Below are 24,569 nucleotides of genomic sequence, written 5' to 3'. Positions count from 1 at the left end.
TTTTTATCCACTTCTCCGAGGCTATGGGTCCCACAATTTACACCAGAGGTGGACCCCATCATATATATATATATATATATATATATATATATATATATATATATATATATATATTTATTATCACACTGGCCGATTCCCACCAAGGCAGGGTGGCCCGAAAAAGAAAAACTTTCACCATCATTCACTCCATCACTGTCTTGCCAGAAGGGTGCTTTACACTACAGTTTTTAAACTGCAACATTAACACCCCTCCTTCAAAGTGCAGGCACTGTACTTCCCATCTCCAGTACTCAAGTCCGGCCTGCCGGTTTCCCTGAACCCCTTCATAAATGTTACTTTGCTCACACTCCAACAGCGCACGTCAAGTATTAAAAACCATTTGTCTCCATTCACTCCTATCAAACACGCTCACGCATGCCTGCTGGAAGTCCAAGCCCCTCGCACACAAAACCTCCTTTACCCCCTCCCTCCAACCTTTCCTAGGCCGACCCCTACCCCGCCTTCCTTCCACTACAGACTGATACACTCTTGAAGTTATTCTGTTTCGCTCCATTCTCTCCACATGTCCGAACCACCTCAACAACCCTTCCTCAGCCCTCTGGACTGAGGAAGGGTTGTTGAGGTGGTTCGGACATGTGGAGAGAATGTCTGGGATACAATGACCAGGACTATATTCTTCATCTATTGATGAACTGCCCTGCCACAACTCTCTTTGCAGAGGTTTTCTCTTTTTCCTTTAGAAGAGACGGATGATGCCATCCATAAGCAACTTGGCCGAGGTAGTATTTCTAGTTGAAATATAGCTTCATATTCTTGTGATTGTCTGTGAAGTTGCCAGCAAGTTGGACTGTTGTGGAGGCGTTGTTGAGTTCACTTTCGATTCAGAATTCTGTTGATGCTGAAGACCAAAAATTGGTGTTCTATCACAGTCAATTGCCCTCCATATTTTGCATGCACTTAAGCTTACCTTATCACGCCTCCGAATTCTGTATTTTGCTGAGTGTATAGGGTAAATACCTGTTGCCTCAACTATTTTTCTTGCCCAGACCCTTTTTCCATATACCTCCAATCATACTGACAAAGTCTACTTTGCGTAGTGGCTGACGGCTTTTTCATAATAGATAAATAACAAAAAGGCACAATACCGTGACTGGAACGATACACAAATAACCCGCACATAAAAGACAGAAGCTTACGACGACGTTTCGGTCCGACTTGGACCATTGACAAAGTCACACTAACAGAGGTGGAGCAGGACGGCTATATATAGGCAGGAAGAGGTGGAGGTAGTAGTAGTGGTAGTAGTAGTAGTAGTAGTAGTAGTAGTACAAGAATTGTATATAATACCGACAGGATGAAATGACACATGCACAACACCCGGGCATCCCCACCGTAGACGTTTCGCCATCCAGCAAGCCACTGGATGGCGAAACGTCCACAACAAAGACAACCAGACGCCGCACATGTGTCTAATTTCATCAGTAGATGTAGTAGAAGAAGAAGAGGTAGTAGTAGTGGTAGTGGTAGAAGTGGGAAATAAGGAAGACGAGCCAGTCAAATACAAAGGAAGGGGAGCACTGCAAGAGAGCTAGATGCCCACAGAGGGAGAGCAAGCGCACCGAGGTGCGTGAAAGGGGAAGTGGTGAAATAAAATAAAGAAGGAACAGAAACACGAGACAGGAGAGAGAAAGACAACCCAGAGGAGAAAAGGAGAGAGGAAAGGGGAAGAGGAAGAAGAAAAAGAAGAAGAAGAAGAAAGAATGAGGATTCAGGTTAAGTCACGGGTGTTCTGAAGTTTGGAGCATTTTTCATAATAGGTTTTTAAAGGTCCAAAACGTGCTACATCCAATATTAGCAAATATAAATGAAGTTGTATTGCGTGTTTCTTGGGGGATTTTGTTGGCATCAGTAGTTGTTTTTCTAGAGGGACAGGGGAAGCCACTGGCTCTCTCTCCAGTCGAACAAGGCTCCAAGGTGGTGAACTATTTTAGTTTCCATTTTCTTTCTTCGTTTCTTGCCACTAAAAAATCATTTGGAGTGAAGTTGTCGTAAATACTATGGTTTGTTTTATGGAGTCTGTACCTCCTGGTCCCTTTTAAATGGTATGCAGGGCAGCTGGTGTAGAATTGGTTTTCGAGGACTGATGTTAGAGACTGTAACGATGCAAACAGTATAATTAAAAAAAGGGTCACTTTTCTGTATATTTTGGGTGAAAAAAAATCAGCTCAGTTATGTGGATTTTCTATGATTACATTATTGCATACTGATAGTTTATATACTGACGGTATACACACAAAATTCTGTGCTTTTGGTACTAAATGTAAGCTGTATATTAGAAAAGTGTGCGGTGCTCCAAAAGTTTTTGTCCCCGTTTACAATTTTTTTCAAAAGTTGGTGTTATTAATTCACCAAAGTCACTGTAAAACAATTTTTAATTCTCATCAGTGGGTTACTCACTCATAATTTGCAGGTCAATATATACTCAGAAGTTTATTTTTTTAACATGGATTTTTCTTTTCATCCCAAAACTCTGCCATTACTTTTTTTGCCCCAGGTTTACCTGGAATTACCTGGAGAGATTTTCGGGGGTCAACGCCCCCGCGCACGGTCTGTGGTGGATCAGAGCCTGATCAACCAGGCTGTTACTGTTGGCTGCACGCAATCCAATGTACGAGCCACAGCCCGGCTGGTCAGGTACCGACTTTAGGTGCTTGTCCAGTGCCAGCTTGAAGACATCCAGGGGTCTATTGGTAATCCCCCTTATGTATGCTGGGAGGTAGTTGAACAGTCTCGGGCCCCTGACACTTATTGTATTGTCTCTTAACGTGCTAGTGACACCCCTGCTTTTCATTGGGGGGATGTTGCATCGTCTGCCGAGTCTCTTGCTTTCGTTGTGAGTGATTTTCGTGTGCAAGTTCGGTACTAGTCTTTCTAGGATTTTCCAGGTGTATATAATCATGTATCTCTCCCGCCTGCGTTCCAGGGAGTACAGGTTCAGGAAATTCAAGCACTCCTAGTAATTGAGGTGTTTTATCTCCGTTATGCGCGCCGTGAAGGTTCTCTGTACATTTTCTAGGTCAGCAATTTCACCTGCCTTGAAAGGTGCTGTTAGTGTGCAGCAATATTCCAGCCTAGATAGAACAAGTGACCTGAAGAGTGTCATCATGGGCTTGGCCTCCCTAGTTTTGAAGGTTCTCATTAGCCATCCTGTCATTTTTCTAGCAGATGCGATTGATACAATGTTATGGTCCTTGAAGGTGAGATCCTCCGACATGATCACTCCCAGGTCTTTGACGTTGTTTTTTCGCTCTATTTTGTGGAAGGAATTTGTTTTGTGCTCTGATGAAGTTTTAATTTCCTCATGTTTACCAAATCGGAGTAATTGAAATTTCTCATCGTTGAACTTCATATTGTTTTCTGCAGCCCACTGAAAGATTTGGTTGATGTCCGCCTGGAGCCTTGCAGTGTCTGCAATGGAAGACACTGTCATGCAGATTCGGGTGTCATCTGCAGAGGAAGACACGGTGCTCTGGTTGACATCCTTGTCTATGTCAGATATGAGGATGAGGAACAAGATGGGAGCGAGTACTGTGCCTTGTGGAACAGAGCTTTTCACCGTAGCCGCCTCACACTTTACTCTGTTGACTACTACTCTTTGTGTTCTGTTTGTGAGGAAATTATAGATCCATCTACCAACTTTTCCTGTTATTCCTTTAGCACGCATTTTGTGCGCTATTACACCATGGTCACACTTGTCGGAGGCTTTTGCAAAGTCTGTATATATTACATCTGCATTCTTTTTGTCTTCTAGTGCATCTAGGACCTTGTCATAGTGATCCAGTAGCTGAGACAGACAGGGGCGACCTGCTCTAAACCCATGTTGCCCTGGGTTGTGTAATTGATTGGTATCTAGATGGGTGGCGATCTTGCTTTTTAAGACCCTTTCAAAGATTTTTATGATATGGGATGCTAGTGCTATTGCTTTACTGCCCCCTTTGTGGAGTGGGGCTATGTCTGTTGTTTTTAGTAACTGTGGGACGACCCCAGTGTCCATGTTTCCTCTCTATAGGATGGTAAAAGCTCGTGATAGGGGCTTCTTGCAGTTCTTGATGAACACGGAGTTCCATGAGTCTGGCCCTGGGGCAGAGTGCATGGGCATGTCATTTATCGCCTGTTCGAAGTCATTTGGTGTCAGGATAATATCAGATAGGCTTGTGTTAACCAAATTCTGTGGCTCTCTCATAAAAAAATAATTTTGATCCTCGACTCTCAGTCTGGTTAGCGGCTTGCTAAAAACTGAGTCATACTGGGACTTGAGTAGCTCACTCATTTCCTTGCTGTCATCTGTGTAGGACCCATCTTGTTTAAGTAGGAGCCCAATACTGGATGTTGTTCTTGACTTTGATTTGGCACAAGAAAAGAAATACTTTGGGTGTCTTTCGATTTCATTTATGGCTTTTAGTTCTTCCCGCGATTTCTGACTCCTATAAGATTCCTTTAGCTTAAGTTCAATGTTTGCTATTTCTCTGACCAGTGACTCCCTACGCATTTCAGATATATTGACCTCTTTTAGCTGCTCTGCTATTCTTTTCCGTCACCTGTAAAGGAAGCGCCTGTCTCTTTCTATTTTACATCTACTACTCTTTTTTCTTAAAGGAATAAGCCTTGAGCATACATCGAGTGCCACCGAGTTAATCTGTTCTAGGCATAAGTTGGGGTCTGTGTTGCTTAGTCTATCTTCCCAGCTTATATCGTTTAGGACTTGATTTACTTGGTCCCACTTTATGTTCTTGTTATTGAAGTTGAATTTGGTGAAGGCTCCCTCGTGACTGATCTCATTTTGTCGGTCTGGGGCTCCGGGCATACATGTCTGAATCTCGATTATGTTGTGATCTGAGTATATTGTTTTAGATATGGTGACATTTCGTATCAGATCATCATTGTTAGTGAAGATGAGGTCTAGTGTATTCTCCAGTCTAGTAGGCTCTATTATTTGCTGGTTTAAGTTGAATTTTGTGCAGAGATTTAAAAGCTCGTGTGTGTGTGAGTTCTCGTCAGAGCTGCCTCCTGGTGTTATCACTGCAACAACATTATTTGCTATATTACTCCATTTTAGGTACCTCAAGTTGAAATCCCCAGGTGACTATACTATCATAATTACGGGAACAGGCTGGCGACAACACGCTACCTTTTCTCTAAGAACAACTTCCTTCAATCTACCTGTTGCAGCTCTTGCAACATTGCATAACTACTGATGCACGGAAGCGTGAAAGATCTTAAGCTGAAAATTTCCATCCTCTGTGGCTTTTTTGGCGATTGTATTGCCTGGTCAGGGACTGAGGTCGCGGGGGGCATTGACCCCCCGGAACAACCTCCATAATTTATCCTTCAACATTATTGCTACTCCTTCTTTAGCTCTAACTCTATTTGAAACTCCTGATCTAATCCCATTTATTTCTCCCACACTGAAACTTTCCCACCTCCTTCAGGTTTGTTTCACACACACACAATACATACATACACACACACACACACACACACACACACACACACACACACACACACACACACACACACACACACATATATATATATATATATATATATATATATATATATATATATATATATTATATATATATATATGTGAGGGTGATGGACCGATTACATCGTCTCTAGATATTCACTGCTTCTGCCGCCGCCCCTGTATTCGACTGAAGAAGCTTACTATGTAGGCGAAACTATTCGGAATAAAGATACTTAACTGTTGCATGTGTGTTTTACTTATCTAATAATCTGCCTGTTTATCTTTTAATGCAATATATCGTTTCAGGCTCTAGTTCTAAGAACGCGTGGGACCCGAAGGTTAATTAGGTTTTATTCACGGAAGAGAAAGGGATCACCTCTGATTCCCTGGACTGATACGTTCTTCAGCAGTATCAAGATGCCCATATATTGTGATACCTTATGTTTCTTGTAATGTTTGATATGGATCCCAGTAGTGTTTAGCTTTCCTCAGGTATTTATAAAATTGCTCCAGTGTTATAAGAACACTACACATCTGGGTGCACTACCACTATTTATGCACTCTACATACCTGGCAACACAGCCACTACACTCCTGCAGTCTGTAAGGTCTTTTCTCTACCCTTCTTCATCTGGATATAAAAAAAATATTTTTCCTCTCGCATGTTTCTTGTTGTTTGCTTTAATCTTCAGTTATTGTGTCCAGCGTCCTACCTGTGACTAGTTTTAAGAGCTCTGAAGGAAAATATCCTGTCCAGCACCGCTCACCTGTTCATACTAGTTTTTTCTTTGTTTGGCTTTCTGGTTATTACAGGAGGAAGACCGAGCTCCATCAATCCTGGTGCTGAATGATCTACATCGATTTAGAACTTTAATTTAATATTTTTTTATTAACACTTTGGCCGTTTCCCACCAAGGCAGGGTGGCCCGAAAAAGAAAAACTTTCACCATCATTCACTCCATCACTGTCTTGCCAGAGGTGCACTTACACTAGTTATAAAACTGCAACATTAACACCCATCCTTCAGAGTGTAGACACTGTAATTCCCATCTCCAGGACTCGAGTCCGGCTTGCCGGTTTCCCTGAATCCCTTCCTGCTCACACTCCAACAGCACGTCAAGTCCTAAAATCCATTTGTCTCCATTCACTCCTAACCCGCTCACACATACTTGCTAGAGGTCCAAGCCCCTATCACACAAAACCTCCTTTACCCCCTCCCTCCAACCTTTCCTAGGCCGACCTCTACCCTGCCTTCCCTCCACGACAGATTTATACACTTCGAAGTCATCCTATTTTGTTCCATCCTCTCTACATATCCGAACCACCTCAACAACCCTCCTCAGCCGTCTGGATGATAGTTTTGGTAATCCTGCACGTCCTCCTAATTTCCAAACTACGAATTCTCTGCATTATATTCACACAACACATTGCCCTCAGACACGAAATTTCCACTGCCTCCAGCCTTCTCCTTGTTGCAACATTCACCACCCATGCTTCACACTCATAGAAGAACGTTGGTATAACTATACTCTCATACATTCCCCCTCTTTGCTTCCATGGACAAAGTTCATTGTCTCCACAGACTCCTCAGTGCACCACTCACCTTTTTCCCCTCGTCAATTTTGTGATTCACATCTTTCATAGACCCATCCGCTGACACGTCCACTCCTAAATATCTGAATATATTCACCTCCTCCATACTCTCTCCCTCCAACCTGATATCCAATCTTTTATTACATATTCTTAATCCTCATCACCTTACTCTTCCCTATATTCACTTTCAATTTTCTTTTACATACCCTACCAAACCCATCCATCAACCTCTGCAAACTTCTCTTCAGAATTTCCCAAAAGCAGTGTCATCAGCAAAGAGCAACTGTGACAACTCCCACTTCGTGTTAGATTCTTTATCTTTTAACCCCAAACCTCTTGCCAACACCCGAGCATTCACTTCTCTTACAACCCCATCTATAAATATACTGAACAACCATCGTGACATCACACATCCCATTCTAAGGTCTACTTTTACTGGGAAATAATCTCGCTCTCCTGTATATACTCTAACCTGAGCCTCACTATCCTCGAAAAAATTTCACTGCTTTCAATTACCTACCTCCTATTACATGCATTTGCAAGATCTGCCACATTGCCCCCCTATCCACCATGTCATACGGCTTTCCCAAATCCATAAATGCCACAAAAACCCTTATCTAAACACTGTTCGCCTATATATTTCACTGTAAACATTTGGTCTACACACCCTCTACCACTTGTTAATCAGAAAAATATTTTTTTCTTATGTGCATTCTCTTATAGTCTATTTCAGTATTTGATCTATTTTTAGGCTTTCTCGGTGTAACAAGTTTCACAGACCTTATATACTTCAGTATTCAGTTTCCCCATGCACTATTGTTGTGACATGATAATGGTCCAAGACAGACCGAAACGTCATTTAGAATTTCCTTTGTAATACTCCAGAGAGAGCCAGAAGCCGGGGTGCACGGGTACAAGTGCCTCCGAAACCGGTCACTGTCACAGTTATGTTTCTGGCAAGGTATTCTGACTTCATTCTTTAATAATGGATCCAGATAAAACATTTATTTTAGAAATAGGTAGACACTGGTTTGCAGTTAGAGAAGTATGCATCAAATTAACAGGCAGCATAACAAATACACCTTTGATATATCTTTGGTTTATTTCAAGAGTTTTCCTACTCCCGGAGCCAGGCACTGGACCAGGCTTGTTTGGTGCTCCCCTGGTCAATCAGGCTGCTGCTGTGGCCCACATATCTATCAGAGACTGATCTGCCAGTTGGTGGAGATGCTTGTCTAGTTTCTTGTCCCGGCAGTATTTCTGATGTCTTCTGGTAAGATTCTCCTTTACTTTTCACTGTATATTGTTATGACAGATTTAGAACTAGGCCCTCAAGTACTTTCCACGTACATATTGATCTTCGTTCAAACATAAATACACTAGTAATATGCGAAATGACTTTCTCCAGCGAACTCTGTTCTCATTTTATTACCATTGCCACATTCTCTTCTATATAAGTGGACACCAGCGACTACAGCACTACTCCAACTGTTACTTTGTGCCTCGTCCCCACCATAGAGCCACCGACTACCAGTCAATGGGTCATCTTAAGGCGAAAAGCGTGTCAGGTGGTCTCGACGACGACGACGACGACGACGATGGCGGCGGCGGCGGCGGCAGCAGCAGCAGCGGCAGCAGCAGCAGCGGCAGCAGCAGCAGCGGCAGCAGCAGCAGCGGCGGCAGCAGCAGCAGCAGCAGCAGCAGCAGCAGCAGCAGCAGCAGCAGCAGCAGCAGCAGCACGAGGTCAAACATGTACGTGAACCAACCTCACCTGCAACTCTCTCCTCAGCCTCCTTACACGTGTCCTTCTAAAATACTTTAAATACTCTATATAACTTCCAAACACTGGGAGCGAAGAAGATGGTAATATGCATAGATTCTAGAAGAGGCAATAGGAGAGGAAGAAAAAAAAAAAGAGCATCATTAGCAAATGGCGACAAGGAAAAAATGTTGATTCAGAAGAAAATCTTCCACTGGACACACTAAAGTGAAACAGTATGATGCGATCGTGAGATCTAAATACAACGTAACTCTTACAATTTTTTGTTACTGCTGCCCATTTTGTAATTTTCATTTCATCTACAGGAGCGAAGGAAAATATGATTTATACTTTGATGAATCCCTGGTGCTGGCGTATCTCTTATAAAACTGTAACTGGACAACAGTTGGTGGCCATCACTCAGTCATGTGTATCAATAAGATCCAGGTCTCGTTCAACTGTAGCACAGCCGCCAAGGTGACGGTAGCTTCAACATGCGAGCTCAAGGACCCCTTACAATCTTGTTACCTACACTCACTGAAACTCACTCTCTCTCTGTCTCTCTCCCTTTATGTATATATGTGTGTGTGTCGTGCCGAATAAGTCAAACTTGCGATTTTGGCTTAAACAGCAACGCACTTCTTGCCGAACAGGGTGAGCAAAAAATTGGGTATGTAATAATTTCGCAAAAATCATTCGGAATGTAACAAAAAAATATATTTCATTGTGTTTGTTTATTATTAAATTACTGTAAACTTATATAAAATATATTTAGTTGGATTAGGCTACATTAAATTGCGTTTGTTATAATAAGGTTAGTTAACAAATTTTTCATTTGGTACAAAATCATTTAATTTTTATATTAACATAATCGAAAAAATGTCTTTAAACGTATAAGAGAAAATTTTAAAAAGGACTTAATTTTTAATGAGTTCTTGCTAATTAACCAGTTTTACCTGTTCGGCACGACACACACACACACACACACACACACACACACACACACACACACACACAAAGATTACCATTGGTAGAGTGCAGACATCGCACAAACGTAGCCACGGGTACGTTTAGTTACGTTCATTACGATATTTCAGAGCATTTGACACTGGTTTCCAGGGAGTCAAGAGTTTTATCTATCATTAGTGCTGCTGGTAATGACGAAAGGGGAAGGGATATAAAAAAAAAACTTGCAGCTGACGTTGCTGCAGTGTCTTTCTGTCCACAAGAGAGGACAAAAGCTGCCAGAGGAGCAGGCATGAATAAAAAGGAAGGCACTGTGACAGATCAAGCAATACACAACATGATGGAAACAGAGTAATTTTCCGGAAACAGTTTTCAGAGTGGGCAAGTATGACAAGTGGGGTTCTACAAGGATCACTATACACATGAAAGGCATACCGGAGAGCATACTATCCGTATCGCCGTTAGCAGGAAACAACAGAAACAAGCTACAAACGAATCTGAACAAATATCAGGATTGCTCCAAATGATTATTAGAACTGAACACTAGAAAATATAAGCTTATGAAAAGTGGGGAGGGGCAAAGAATATCAGAAATGGAGTACAGGCTCAGAAGGGGGGGGGGGAAGCTGCAAACTTCATTCAAAAGAGAACCTCGAGGTGAACACAGTAACGAGCATATCGCCTGAAGGGGATAGCGGGCGAATAACCTACCTATCTGGAGATCGTTCCGAGGGCTATCGTCCCCACGGCCCAGTCCTTGATCAGGCCTCCCGGTGGATCAGGGCTTGATCAACCAAGCTGTAACTGCTACCTTACCTTTCATATACCTTTCATGAGTTTCGAGTCTTTCCACTCCCAGAGCCCGGCCATGGGCCAGGCTCGTCTGGTGCTATCCCACTGCCCCACATATCCATCACAGCCTGGTTGATCTGACACCTGGTGAAGACACTTGTCCAGATTTCTCTTGAAGACTTCTACACCTGTTCCAACAGTTTCTAATATCTTCTGGTAAAATGATGAATAATCTGGGACGGATGTTGATACAGCGTTCCCTTATTGTGCCCACCGCACTCATACTTTTTACTGGGTTTATTGTGCACTTCCTCCCATATCTCTCGATCCAGTATGTTATGGCAGTATGCAGAATTGGGACTAGGCCCTCGAGTACTTACTAGGTATAGATTATCATGTATCTCTCCTCCGCTCCAGTGAGTACATATTTAAAATTTTAGGGCGTTCCTAGTAATTCAAATGCTTTACTGGCTCTATGCGAACCGTAAACGATCTCTGAATCTGTTCCAGCTCTGATATTTCTCCGGCCTTGAATGGGGTCGTCAACAGTGAGCAATATTCCAAATGAGGGAGCACTAACGATTTGAAAAGTGTCACTACTGGCATTATTTCCCGTGTTTTGAAGGTTCTTTTTACCTATCCCGTCATCCACCTGGCTGCTGTGACCCTTTGTCTTAGTGTTCTTTGAAAGGTCAGCTGACATAATTATTCCCAAGTCTTTGACGTGTTCATTTCGTTCTATTTGACGATCCTTTGAGTTTTGTATACGGTGTTGCTTTTGAATTCTTCAATCTTTCCTTACCTAAGCAGTTGAAACTTATCACCAGTGAACGTCATGTTGTTCACTGCCCACCGGAAAACACTGCCTGCAATTTTTCAATATCTTCTACCGAACTGACTTTCATGCTTATTTTAGTGTCATCTGCAAATGATGATACAAAACTGTTACGGGTGTTTACATCTATGTCTGACTCTGTTACAAGAATGAGAAACAGCAGAGGTGCCAGGACAGTGCTTTGGGGAACTGAGGTTTTTACCTCGCTGATGCTGGATTTTGCCGCCCGCAATCCAACGTACGAACCACAACTCGAAGGATCGGGTACTGACCTCTGCAGCATAAGCGCAAATCTAAAATTAGCTTTCCGGGATCTCAAGTCATTCACAACATTACAAACGACATCTGTCACGCCCATCCTGAAGTATGCAGCACTAATATGGAACCCACTCCTGGTCAAGCATGTTAAGGAAATGAAAAGGGTGCAGAGGTTTGCAACGAGACTAGTTCCGGAGCTAAAGGGTATGAGGTATGAGAGACTAAAGGAGATAAACCTGATGACGTTAGAAAAGAACAAGGTGTACAGGGACATACTGTTCAAGAAATGGGAGACAGGTAGACGAGGGCACTGCCGGAAGATAAAAACACAGATGAGTCAAACAAGTTCGGAAACATTTCTTTAGCCGTAGAGTGGTCAGGGAGTGGAACGACCTAGACAGCGCTGATTCCCCTCCCCCTTCCTCCGAAAACATCCTTCAGGTAGGTACGATAGAGCTGAAGAAGCCATGAGAGTTAATTCAGTAGCGGCCAGTTTGAGAGGCAGGACCAAGAGCTGAAATTCAACCCCTGCAACCACATATTTGAGTACATATGGGTAAGCACGCGCACACACATGAACACAGACACACATACGGTCCTACCTAAATTTTTTATATTAGTTTAACATTATCATGCAAACTAGTGGTAATGATAGCCTCCTTTCTTCAGTTACTGCTCCTGCACTGTGCCTTCCAGTGCACAATACTTCGTGAACAAACACGAGGACACATTTGAAAACATTTTGGTCCCAGGATTGAAATGTTTTCTAATATGTCCTAGTGTTTGCTCCCGTATCTTTTTAACCACTTTGTAGGTATCAGTTATCAAGGTTTAAACCAACACAATAGTTCAACAACAATGCTAGGTGCTCCTGCTGCCTCCTCCTCCTATTCCTTCCTTAATGAAGGAATTTTGATCCAAGGAACTGAAGCCACCCCTCACTTTCCTTACATCACGCATGATTACCTACCATTCCTCAGGTGCTGTATGACCCATACGTATTTAGTGCTCTCCATGATTATAACAATAATAATTCTCTTCCTCTTCAACGCCCTCCCTTCGTGCAGAAAGAGAATTACCAACAAACTTCTAGATAGTCTTCAAGAGAAACTTGGTAAGTTCCTCACATCAGTTCCTGACTATCCGGGCTGTGGCGTATACGTTGGACGTTTGCAGCCAGCACCAACAGCTTGGGTGATCAGGCCAGCAACCAGGTCTGGTCTGGGACCACGCCGCAGGAGCGATGACCCCTTCATTCTCTTCTACAAGACACTTAACAGTAAATACAAGTCCTGGGGTAAAAGGGAAGGCGATGAAGAGGATGGGCGGGAGGAAAAGGAGGAGGACAAGGAACAGCAGGAGAGGAAGAAGAGGTGGGAGGGGAGGAGAAGAAAGGGGAGCAGGAGGAACAGGAGTGGGAGTGGAAGAGGAAGAAGTCGAGGAGGGGGAGGAGGAGCAGAAGCATATGACGATGACAATAGTGATGATACAGGTATAAATGATAAGTGATTCAGTACAAGACTCGAGCAGCAACTCACAGGAAATGTGTCGTCACTGTTTACCACACACTGCTGCTACACCACCACCACCAGTAGTAGTAACATCACTACCACCACCAGTAGTAGTAACAGTATCAACATCACCACCACCACCACCACCACCACCACCACCAGTAGTAGTAACAGCATTATCACCACCACCACCACTACCACCAATAGTAGTAACAGTATCAACATCACCACCACTACCACCAGCAGTAATAACAGTAACAACACGACTACCACCAGTAGGAGCAGCACCACCATCAGTAGTGGTAGCACCACCACCACCAACAGTAGCAGCAGCAATAGTGCAGAATCACCACCACCAATAGTAGTAGCAGTACTACCACCACCACCAATAGTAGTAGCAGTACTACCACCACCACCAATAGTAGTAGCAGTACTACCACCACCACCAACAGTAGTCGTGGTAGCACCACCACCACCAACAACAACAACAACAGCAGCAGCAGCAGCAGCAGCAAGTGTAAGAGGTGAAGCGACACAACATTGGAGAAAGAAGCCCCAGCAGAGTGCCCCACCACACCTGTCCCCCACACTGCTGTGAGGCCAGCTTTAGAAGCTTGAGCAGGAGAAGTGGACGTAAATGAGAGGTGATGCAAGAAAACACTGGAGGAGGAATCATTACCTCATGGAACTGAACACTTATCAAGGCTAGGGGACTGAACATTACCTATTAAGGCTAAGAGACTAAACATCTTCCATCAAGACTAAACGACTAAACACCGTTTATCAAGGCTATGGGACTAATCACCTTAATTACCTTTCCACTTCTTCCACGGTCTCCAGTAAAAAAAAAAAAGTGGCGTGTGTATTTGTTAAAACTACCTACGCAGGCGAAACGCCTCGTCAATAAAGATACTGTACCTCCTTGAACATGTGTTCAAGGAGGTGTGTCCTGTAGCGTCCTTCTGGAGAAGGACGCCCCAGGACGCAGAATGCACCGCCAGTTTGTCATAACAACACATACAATGTTAACCAACACACAGCTACTCAACCCTGGGGAATGTTAGTGTCACCTCACCTCATTACTGTACCTTAATATACTTCAAAATACTATCTCACAAGTAATAAACGATTATTATATTGTCGTGTTTAGTATTATTATTATTATTATACTGGGAAAGCGCTAAACCCCTGAAGGCCATACAGCCTCTGAGGAATGAGAGGCAATCAGGCTCGGTCAAAGGGGAAGATAGGTCAGGTTACTTGGATGAAGTCAAATGGATAGTGCACTGAGCGCTTGGCTCTGATTCCAGTGTTGGGCGAGACGTACAGTGTGGCCAAGTCTACTTACAACCGCCGTGTGTGTGTGTGTGTGTGTGTGTGTACTCACCTAGTTGAGGTTGCGGGGGTCGAGTCCGAGCTCCTGGCCCCGCCTCTTCACTGGTCGCTACTAGGTCACTCTCCCTGAGCCGTGAGCTTTATCATACCTCTGCTTAAAGCTATGTATGGATCCTGCATCCACTACATCACTTCCCAAACTATTCCACCTACTGACTACTCTGTGGCTGAAGAAATACTTCCTAACATCCCTGTGATTCATCTGTGTCTTCAGCTTCCAACGTGTCCCCTTGTTACTGTGTCCAATCTCTGGAACATCCTGTCTTTGTCCACCTTGTCAATTCCTCTCAGTATTTTGTATGTCGTTATCATGTCCCCCTATCTCTCCTGTCCTCCAGTGTCGTCAGGTTGATTTCCCTTAACCTCTCCTCGTAGGACATACCTCTTAGCTGTGTTTGTGTGTGTGTGTTGTGTGTGTGTGTGTGTGTGTGTGTATAATATATATATATATATATATATATATATATATATATATATATATATATATATATATATATATATATATATATATATATATATATGCAGGTGTTGAAATAACAGGAAGTTACCACAGTATTACTATATAATAATTTGGCAGACATTTTTTTTCTCTACCGAGCCTAATTTTCATGTCTTATTTTTTATTGATAATATTAGTAAAATATGATAAGTATATGATAAGTATGATAAGTAACACTTGGACAACTCATTCAAGATGGCGTCGATCGAAATGAAAAAACTTTTTGATCTAATGGTTGGATTTGGTCTTTTTTTTCATATTTTTTCCAGATACAGCTTTGGGAACAGTTACAGAATACCAAGAAAGGTCTAGAATAACACTACATCAAAATGCCGTTGACTGCTATCTTGATTTTTTTACGAAAAGTGACTTTATTTACTAACAAGATTTGGACTAGAATAAAAACATATTTTTTCTCTTTAGTTTTCAGGTAAAGTACACAAGTGATTAGATGGAAAACGTGTTATTTTAAGTGTAAGTACAACTGTTCAGGCAGATCTGATAAATTCATAGTAGTTGGAGAAAAGAATATTCGAACAATTATTACCTACGACAATCATTCTGAACTCCAGTAGCAATTAGATGAAAACAAGTACCTGCGGTGTTTCTATATGTAGATGCAAAAGTAATGTACAGAACATGACAGGAGGTGACTGTATTTACTTGGGACAAGCAACTGTACCTGGCTGCTCCTCATGTAAAGTGTCTGTATCCTGGAAAATTATCTGATGTGTTAAAATTTGGAGGTATGCATTTATTAACGAGTTTCACTGGATCTGTTGGTACAATATTGGCGGTGAGTGGTTTAGCCGAAGACATGCAGCATGTATTTTCTGAAGTACCGAAGATGTTCAGTTGGGGGACGGGGGCAGAATCTTCAAAATCTCAAGAGTTCTTCGTATGGCTGCAGAAGAAATCATGAGATGCATGACATCAATGAACTATCAAGCAGCAATGACTTGATGGGCACTCTCGATGATTTGGCTTACATGAATCATACAACTATGCTCCGGGTAGTGTGTTTCATTAAACTAGTTTTTATAATGATGTACGAGAGGGCAGAGAGAGAGGGCAACTGGCTAATACAGACTGAAGCTGTTCACCGCATGTTGCCTTCAATGCAGGTCATCAAAGTAATGCCCGTTAAGGCTTATTCTACATAAGATCAACTAGTGTCTACCAAGGTGTTGATGTGCCATATTCCTGGACTCTGGAACGGAACTTGGGGTTATACGTGGATAGAAGTGACTTTCATTCAGTACGGTCATGGGAATCATCAGAATTACCTTGAAATCAGAAACGCTCAAGACAAATTACACTAAGCAAAAGTCCGGGCAAGATAAACACAAAGAAGAAATGAAGCTGAGAATAAGATGTCAAAGGCCGAGAAAGTATTCGCCACAATCAACTCCATATACATCCGATGAGTACAGAATATCACCCCCCCCCCCCAAAAAAAAAAATTGTGAACATTGTTCCAGTCAAAATATGTCCTCGAAAAATTTAAATGATTACAATGATGTATGCATGGGTTTTAACAAATAAAAAACTTTGAAGAAGTGTGGCCAAATGGATCTCATACACAAAATTCCCTCCAAATGTTACTACAATGGCCTCTACAAAGAAACTTATTACTATTGGCACCACTAAAGTATCTACTACTGGCTTGATATATTCTTGTGTAACTGGACTACAAGAATGATCTCATAAATTAATGTAAATGAGGTCTTTGCTCACGAGTTAGCACCAGTTCCTATTTCCATATTTAATGATTTCTGAGGTAAGAATATGCAAATCAAAGTAAAAAAAAAAAATGGAGACACTGCTACAGCAAACTGTTTCCTCTCGAAGTATTGCAGCAGGCTCGGTATGCTCAGTAACTGATGGGTCAGCTTTATTGTAGGTCACTCCTTGCCTCCAGCATGGCAATGTGAGTGACTTTGTCCCGTTACAAAACAGCAATAATTCGAAGTTGGTGAAGTTTACTTAATCTCTGACCGATATGATTTTCGTGTGCAAGTTCGGTACTAGTCCCTCTAGGATTTTCCAGGTGTACATGATTATATACACCTGGAAAATCCTAGAGGGACTAGTACCGAACTTGCACACGAAAATCACTCACTACGAAAGCAAAAGACTTGGCAGACGATGCACCATCCCCCCAATGAAAAGCAGGGGTGTCACTAGCACGTTAAGAGACCATACAATAAGTGTCAGGGGCCCGAGACTGTTCAACTGCCTCCCAGCACACATAAGGGGGATTACCAACAGACCCCTGGCAGTCTTCAAGCTGGCACTGGACAAGCACCTAAAGTCAGTTCCAGATCAGCCGGGCTGTGGCTCGTATGTTGGTTTGCGTGCAGCCAGCAGCAACAGCCTGGTTGATCAGGCTCTGATCCACCAGGAAGCCTGGTCTCAGACCGGGCCGCGGGGGCGTTGACCCCCGGAACTCTCTCCAGGTAAACTCCAGATACAAGACAAAGCATAAAGGAAATTACAAGGCAGAATAGGCCCGTTGGAGGCAAATAGAATTCGCCAGTTAACTCTTGTCAAATACGTTACCATCCCAGAGGGTAATTCATGCAATAACAGTGAACAAAGGCCAACTAAGAGCGCTGATATACATTGTCATTTTGCAGATTATCAATCTGCTCAGTCCATATATATAACAATACAAGAGAGTTGTAACAAGACAGGATGAAAGTCCAAGGAAGTATGTGGTTTAATTGTAATTAAAAGGCATGATTTGGCAACCAAGTATAAAGAAGCAGATATTATAATTACCCAACAAGCTATCAAAGTATCTACAGATAGATGGACACGTGTAATATAGTGTCAGATAATACCGTTGTCTTCCTACTGCTCGTCACTAGAAGAAAAACGTTAAAGCGAAAATGTTAATGAAATCACTTCGAAGAAGAACTTGATATTAGTGTATCTGTTTCAAGGAATGACAAAAATCATAAGATCTTTTATCTGCACATGCAATGAGTGGCTGTGACACTACCGCTGCTTGTTTTGGCATAGGAAAAGAAAAAAAAATAGTGAAAGCATTAGGTCATTCCCTGTCATTGATGGGAAAGCAACTGCAGATATTAGTGATATCAATCGGCAAGCTTTAAAATTCATAAATGCACGTTATGGCAGAGCTACATGTTCGTCTACGAGAGAAGAGCAAATAAAATCATTGTCAGCAAAAATGGGACAAAACTGTTCTCAACCTCCAAAGTTATGTTCACTACCACCAACAGAGACTGTCTGCAAAATACGAAGCGCACGCAACTCCAACTCTGTATCTGGAAAATGTCTCTGAACAATCCCCCTGCATTAAACCCACTGTATTTCGATTAGAAGGATATAGCTAGCAAGTGCTTGCTTGCCTTAACGGTGCCGGATAATGTTGCAGTAACATCTGCAGGTATTTTGAGACTGGCAAAGTGCTCCAGTGCAACATCCTGTCGCACTCGCATATGTGGCTGCGCAAATGCAAAGTTACCTTTATAATTTCCTATAATTGTGCTGGTATTAGTTGTTTGAACTGTTCCACTCGTACATCCTAGAAGCAGAGAATCAAGACGAAGAACAAATCATTTAAAGGTTATCATCTCTAGTAAAAAAAAATGTGTTATATGCCATTTTGCATAAAAAAATGATGAACTATTTATTTGAAACATTCTAAATGTTTTAAAATCTAGAACAGTCAATAACCAACGAGGAAACAAAACTTTATTGAAATTCCCATACATATTCACAATGGCGACCAACGTCATTTTGATTCGGAATTATTCTAGACCTGCCTTAGTATTCTGTAAGTGTTCCTGAAAATCGTACCTTGGAAAAAAAAAGTGTGATCGAAATCTGACCATCAGATCAAAAGCTATTTCAATTTTGTATATTTGAAGATGGCGATGGTCCCCATCATGAATAAAACGAGTTGCTAGAAATACTTTTTACAATCCAAAAAGGGACAACCAGCCTTATTCAACTAAAAATATGTTGGTTCTCCCTTACCATGAAAACTTGGTTGCTATGCCTTCTCTTCTTAAGACTTTTAATATTAAAGCTGTATTTAAAAATCTTGATACAGTAAAAACAAACTTTTGATAAAGAATTCCCCCCAAAATGCTGATGGATGTGTCTATAAGATTCCTTGTAAAATTTGCGATAAAGTTTATTACGGTCAGACTGTTAAAAGTCTCGAACTAAGATTAAAACTTAAATATAACATTAGAACTAGACAAGATTCTAATACTCTATTTATTCATGTGAGATTTTAACCATACAATTGATTTTCAAAATGCTGAGAAAGTTGTATCAAGCAAGTCCATGGTCGACAGGAATATAAATGAATTATGTTTCATAAAAAGCAGTTTTGAAAATAATATGAATATTTCCTTTGGTTTATATAAATTGGATTCATTTATAATTAATAAAATTTGGGAAGAATTTAATGATACATTAAACAAGAAATAAATCTTAATTTTTCGAACAGTATTAAGTGTGTTTCACAGAGTCAGGTGTTGTCACGCGTGTGTGAGGTGTTTTGTTGTGGGATGTGATGGTGAGGTGTAGTCTTGACCCATTATATGCCTTCCTTTGATGAACTGCTTTTATAGTTCCTTGATAATGTGAGAAGTCACGAAAGCGCTTGGAATATCACTATTCTTTTACAGAATATATATATATATATATATATATATATATATATATATATATATATATATAGTGTGTGTGTGTGTGTGTGTGTGTGTGTGTGTGTGTGCGTGTGTACTCACCTAGTTGAGGTTGCAGGGGTCGATTCCTAGCTCCTGGCCCGTGTGTGTGCGTGTTGTGCCGAATATATAAAACTGGTCAATTAGCAAGAACTCATTTAAAATGAAGTCCTTTCTAAAAAAAATTCTCTTATACGTTTTAAAGATATATATTTTTTTCATCTAAGTTAATGTAAAAATTAATAATATTTTACCAAAAGAACCTTAGAAAACTTGCCTAACCTTATTATAACAAGAGCAATATAATTTAGCCTAATCCAACTAAATATATTTTAGATAAGTTTACAATAATTTAATAATAAACTAACATAATAAAATACATTTTTTCGTTAGGTTCAGAATGATTTTTGCGAAATTATTACATACAAATTTTCGCTTGCCTTATTCAGCAAGAAGAGCTTAGATATTTCAGCTAAAATAGCAAGTTTTACCTATTCGGCACGACATATATATATTACACCTATAGGTTCCAACATTGGAACACATAAGCGTATTACACTCACTGGGCTAGCGCTTAAACACACAAGTGTAGTATACCCACTCAGTTAATACTGGAACACACACGTGCAGCACCCCAACTTAGTGAACACCGGAACACACAAATACATTTACAAAAAGTAGCACCAATAACATCTTAGTGAATAACTCTAACATAAATCCCCCACTATACAACAGCGTCCAGGGATACCCCCCGTCCTGTTATAAACTGCCTAACCCATTTTTTCGCCCGAATAAGGAAAAAACTATATTTTTATACACGCATTAACATATTAAGCTAAATTAAATGTTTTTGTTAGCCAAATGTTGGATAAAATGTGCATTTACTTCTCTTTGTTAGTATTCAAGTCAAGGGAAGAGAGAATAAAATTCTAAAACACATTTTTCACCTTGCAGCATACGATTTTTGCTTTGTTTTTACCCTGAAGAAACTGTTGTTTACCGGTTGACAAGGTCTTACGTACCAGGTCTTAGGTTATCAAGTCTTACGTAGCTGAAGACGTAGATCAACATGACTTAGATTACTGTGGTGCTGGTACCTTCACTTCCTCAACATCAACATGATATACAATATCTGATGCTGGCAGAAACACTTCCTCAACATCAACGTCTTGCATCACTGTGATGCTGGTATCTTCACTTTCTCAACATCAACATCATTTACATCACTGTGTGCTGCTGGTGCCTTTCATTTCCTCAACATCAGCATGACTTAAAATCACTATGTGGTGCTGGTATCTCCACTTCCTTAAATATCAACATGGTTAGGTTAGGTACGGTTCGTCAGGAAACAGGACAAGTGCTTCCTGACGCGGGTCTTAGTCAGATGATGACCCGCCGTTGGAGCTTTTGGTCAACATGATTTACATCACTGTGTGGTGCTGATATCCTCACTTTCTCAACATCAACATGATTTACATTGATCACCGTGTGATGCTGGTATTTTCACTTCTTCCTCAATAAATGTGAAAATACAATTGTAGAAGTCGGAAAAAGTTCCCAGTGGTGGTCACATTAATTAGAAACGCTCCTGGCATAACGTTCATATTTTTAACGCGTACGATATTAAAAAAAAACTCGCAAGATACCGCTATACTTCATACAGTACGTTGCTAATACTTGAAAATGCAGACGAAGGAATAAAAAAATCATATAGTTATCGTTAATTTAAGATTTTTCATCCATTGTGTGACCTGAAGTCTTCCACCTTCTGGTATTAGAGCTATATTTTATTTATTTTTAATTGAGTAAAATTATAGCCGCCTTTACACTATATTAGAGAGGGTGGGGGAGGGGGGAGGAAATTCAAATGTTCGATGCAGTGTTATCATAGTTGAGCCAGGGCAAAATACCCCAATGAAAAGTAGGGGTGCAATAAGTACACTAAGTAGGGGTGCAATAAGTACACTAAGTAGGGGTGCAATAAGTACACTAAGGACGTAAAGAAACCAAGAGTAAAACATCCTTCCTTCATACAAAAGGGGCATTACTAACAGACTCCTGTTGATAATGTCCTTAAGTTCCTCAAGTATAGGGAAACATTAAAACCCGTAGGGGTCATATGGTGCCTGGGGAATTGGGAGACGGTATTCAGGTTCGATCTAAGGAAGAGGATTAAGAGAGCCCCTCAGCGGCCCTCAAGTCAATTATTGATCTAGTATGGTGCACATGATGGACAGCGTGTTGCTAGCACCAACAGCTTAGTTGATCGCAATAGCCTGGTCTGGCAGCAGGCCGAGGGCGGTATACTGACCCTTGAAACCCTCTCCAGGGAAGGTATATAAAAAAAAATATTTTTCAGTCCTTCATAATATTGGCGATCGTCCGTTACTCATTTAGTCAGGTGTATTTTGTAACAAACCTCTACAAACAAGCACAAAAGCCATAGGTTTTATAACAATGGTGTAAGCAACGTTGGAAAATGTGAGCACTGCATACAAGAACCTAAAACCAAATGTCAACTAAGACACTACAACGTACACACTAAACTAATCCTCGAGTATGCCCACGGCGAGGCTCGAGGAAGCGCTGAGGGTTGCAAATAAGAGACATGAGCTACAAGGAGCCTTAAGGAACTGAACTGATCAAGAGGCATGAGCTATAAGGAGCCTTAAGGAACTGAACTCATCAAGGTGCAAGCCGATATACACCACGGCCTACAGTATACTTCAGCACTTCTGCAAAGTGAACAAGGTAATTATCTTTTTATTAAATTCATGCGGAAGCGCTAAATCCGTCACGGTCGTATAGCGCATGAGAACGTAAAACTATGAGGCATGATCTGAAGAAAGGTAGGTTAATTCTAATTCCTGGTAACAGGAGCTTTTCACCAGCATCAAACTGTACCCAGCCCTGCTCTGCCCTGTCATTGACGGCTGGCAAGGTCACACTGGTGAAGCACCATTGTGAGTGAAACACGGTACAGTAAAGTTATCCTTCATGTTGAAAATGTCTTTCAGTTACCACTTACTGGTGTACACTATTATGTATCTACCTGGCTGATGGGAACATGACCACAACAAGGATTACCTGAATTTGGTTTTGGGGTCAATGCCCTCCCCATCGCTGTCCGGTCCCAGACCAGGCTTGCCAGGTCACCACATGGAGAAGACCCGGGCCAGCACCCATCCTGGTGAACCTTCTTGTACCCGTAGACTAGGCTTAATGGCTGCCAGTCTGATCGACTAGGCTGTAAATACCAACCGCATGTATTTCAACTTATGCACTACAGCTTGGCTGTACAGGCACTTATTTGAGGAATTTGATAAGTTCTCTTTTAAAGACAGTCTGAGGTTTGTTGGTAATTCCGCTCATGCGTGAAAGGAGGATATTAAGTCTTGGTTTCTTAACCTTTTCTGAGTATACTCATCGTGTCCCTGGATTTCAACGGAGATATTTTGCAACGCGTGCCAAGTTTCTCGCTTTAAAAGGGAGGTGATGTATATGTCTAGATTTAGGAAAAATTCGTCTAGAATTTTTCCCAGTGTAACTTATATTGTACCCTTCTCGCCACATTTCAACGAGCACAATTCAAGCCATTTCAAACGTTCCTGGTAATGCAGATGCTTGTCTGAATTTATAAAAGTGGGGAAGGTTCTCTGTACTTTTCCAGCTTACAGTTTTGCCTGCCTTAACGGGGCTGTTAGTATGCAGCAATATTCCAGCCTAGAGAGAATAATTATTTGAAAAATATCCTTGGCTTGGCTTGCTGCAATGTTGCATTATTTTCTCTAAGGATGTGATAATACCCTCATGCATAACGCCAAAATTACACACAAACTACATAATGTCCGTGGCATATGCAATTCGAGAAAACCCACGAACAAAATACAACAACTAGAACAAAGAATCCATGGGAACTTTATATATAACGTCCGTTAGATCAATCATTGAATATGTGGCTCCACTGTGGAGCCCCACCTGGTTAAGCATATCTAAAACCTAGAAAAGGTCCATGTGTTTACAATTAAACTAATCCATTAACTGAGAGGAATTCACTATTAAAAGCAATTAAAAGAGACTAAAACCGACAACCATGACGCAGAGGAATATAGGAAATTATCACAAAATCTTAAAAGGGATTCACATGGAGATATATGTTTGAATCTGAAAAACCATAGTCATGGTACCACAGGATACAACGGATACAGTGTCAAACGAGTAGCGTAGTAAAGTAGCAACGGGTTAGGAGTACAAGCTGACTTGAAACTCTTGTTCAAAAGAATATATGAGAAAGCTGCTTCGCGTCAGTTGAAAGTTACAAGTGAGGCCAACAACTAGAACTCATCCACCGCCAAGTTTTACACACACACACACACACACACACACACACACACACACACACACACACACACACACACACACACACACACACACACACATATACACACATACACACGACACTGGAGGACAGGAGGGTCAGGGGAGACATGATAACGACATATAAAATACTGCGTGGAATAGACAAGGTGGACAAAGACAGGATGTTCCAGGGAGGGGACACAGAAACAAGAGGCCACAATTGAAAGTTGAAGACACAAATGAGTCAGAGAGATATTAGGAAGTATTTCTTCAGTCATAGAGTTGTAAGGCAGTGGAATAGCCTAGAAAATGACGTAGTGGAGGCAGGAACCATACACAGTTTTAAGACGAGGTTTGATAAAGC

At 41.4% G+C, this 24,569-nt stretch overlaps 1 protein-coding gene across 1 annotated transcript in view; it reads right to left on the bottom strand.

The window, feature by feature from the left end:
- The window catches only part of LOC128695658 (membrane-associated guanylate kinase, WW and PDZ domain-containing protein 1), a 118,009-nt gene that overhangs the window by 1,588 nt on the left and 91,852 nt on the right, over nt 1–24,569 (bottom strand). The window lies entirely within an intron of this gene.

Source organism: Cherax quadricarinatus, chromosome 42 (genome assembly GCF_038502225.1).
Source record: "Cherax quadricarinatus isolate ZL_2023a chromosome 42, ASM3850222v1, whole genome shotgun sequence".
Taxonomy (NCBI): domain Eukaryota; kingdom Metazoa; phylum Arthropoda; class Malacostraca; order Decapoda; family Parastacidae; genus Cherax; species Cherax quadricarinatus.
The sequence above is the reverse complement of the archived record's forward strand: the minus strand, read 5'-3'. Positions and strand labels throughout refer to the sequence as shown.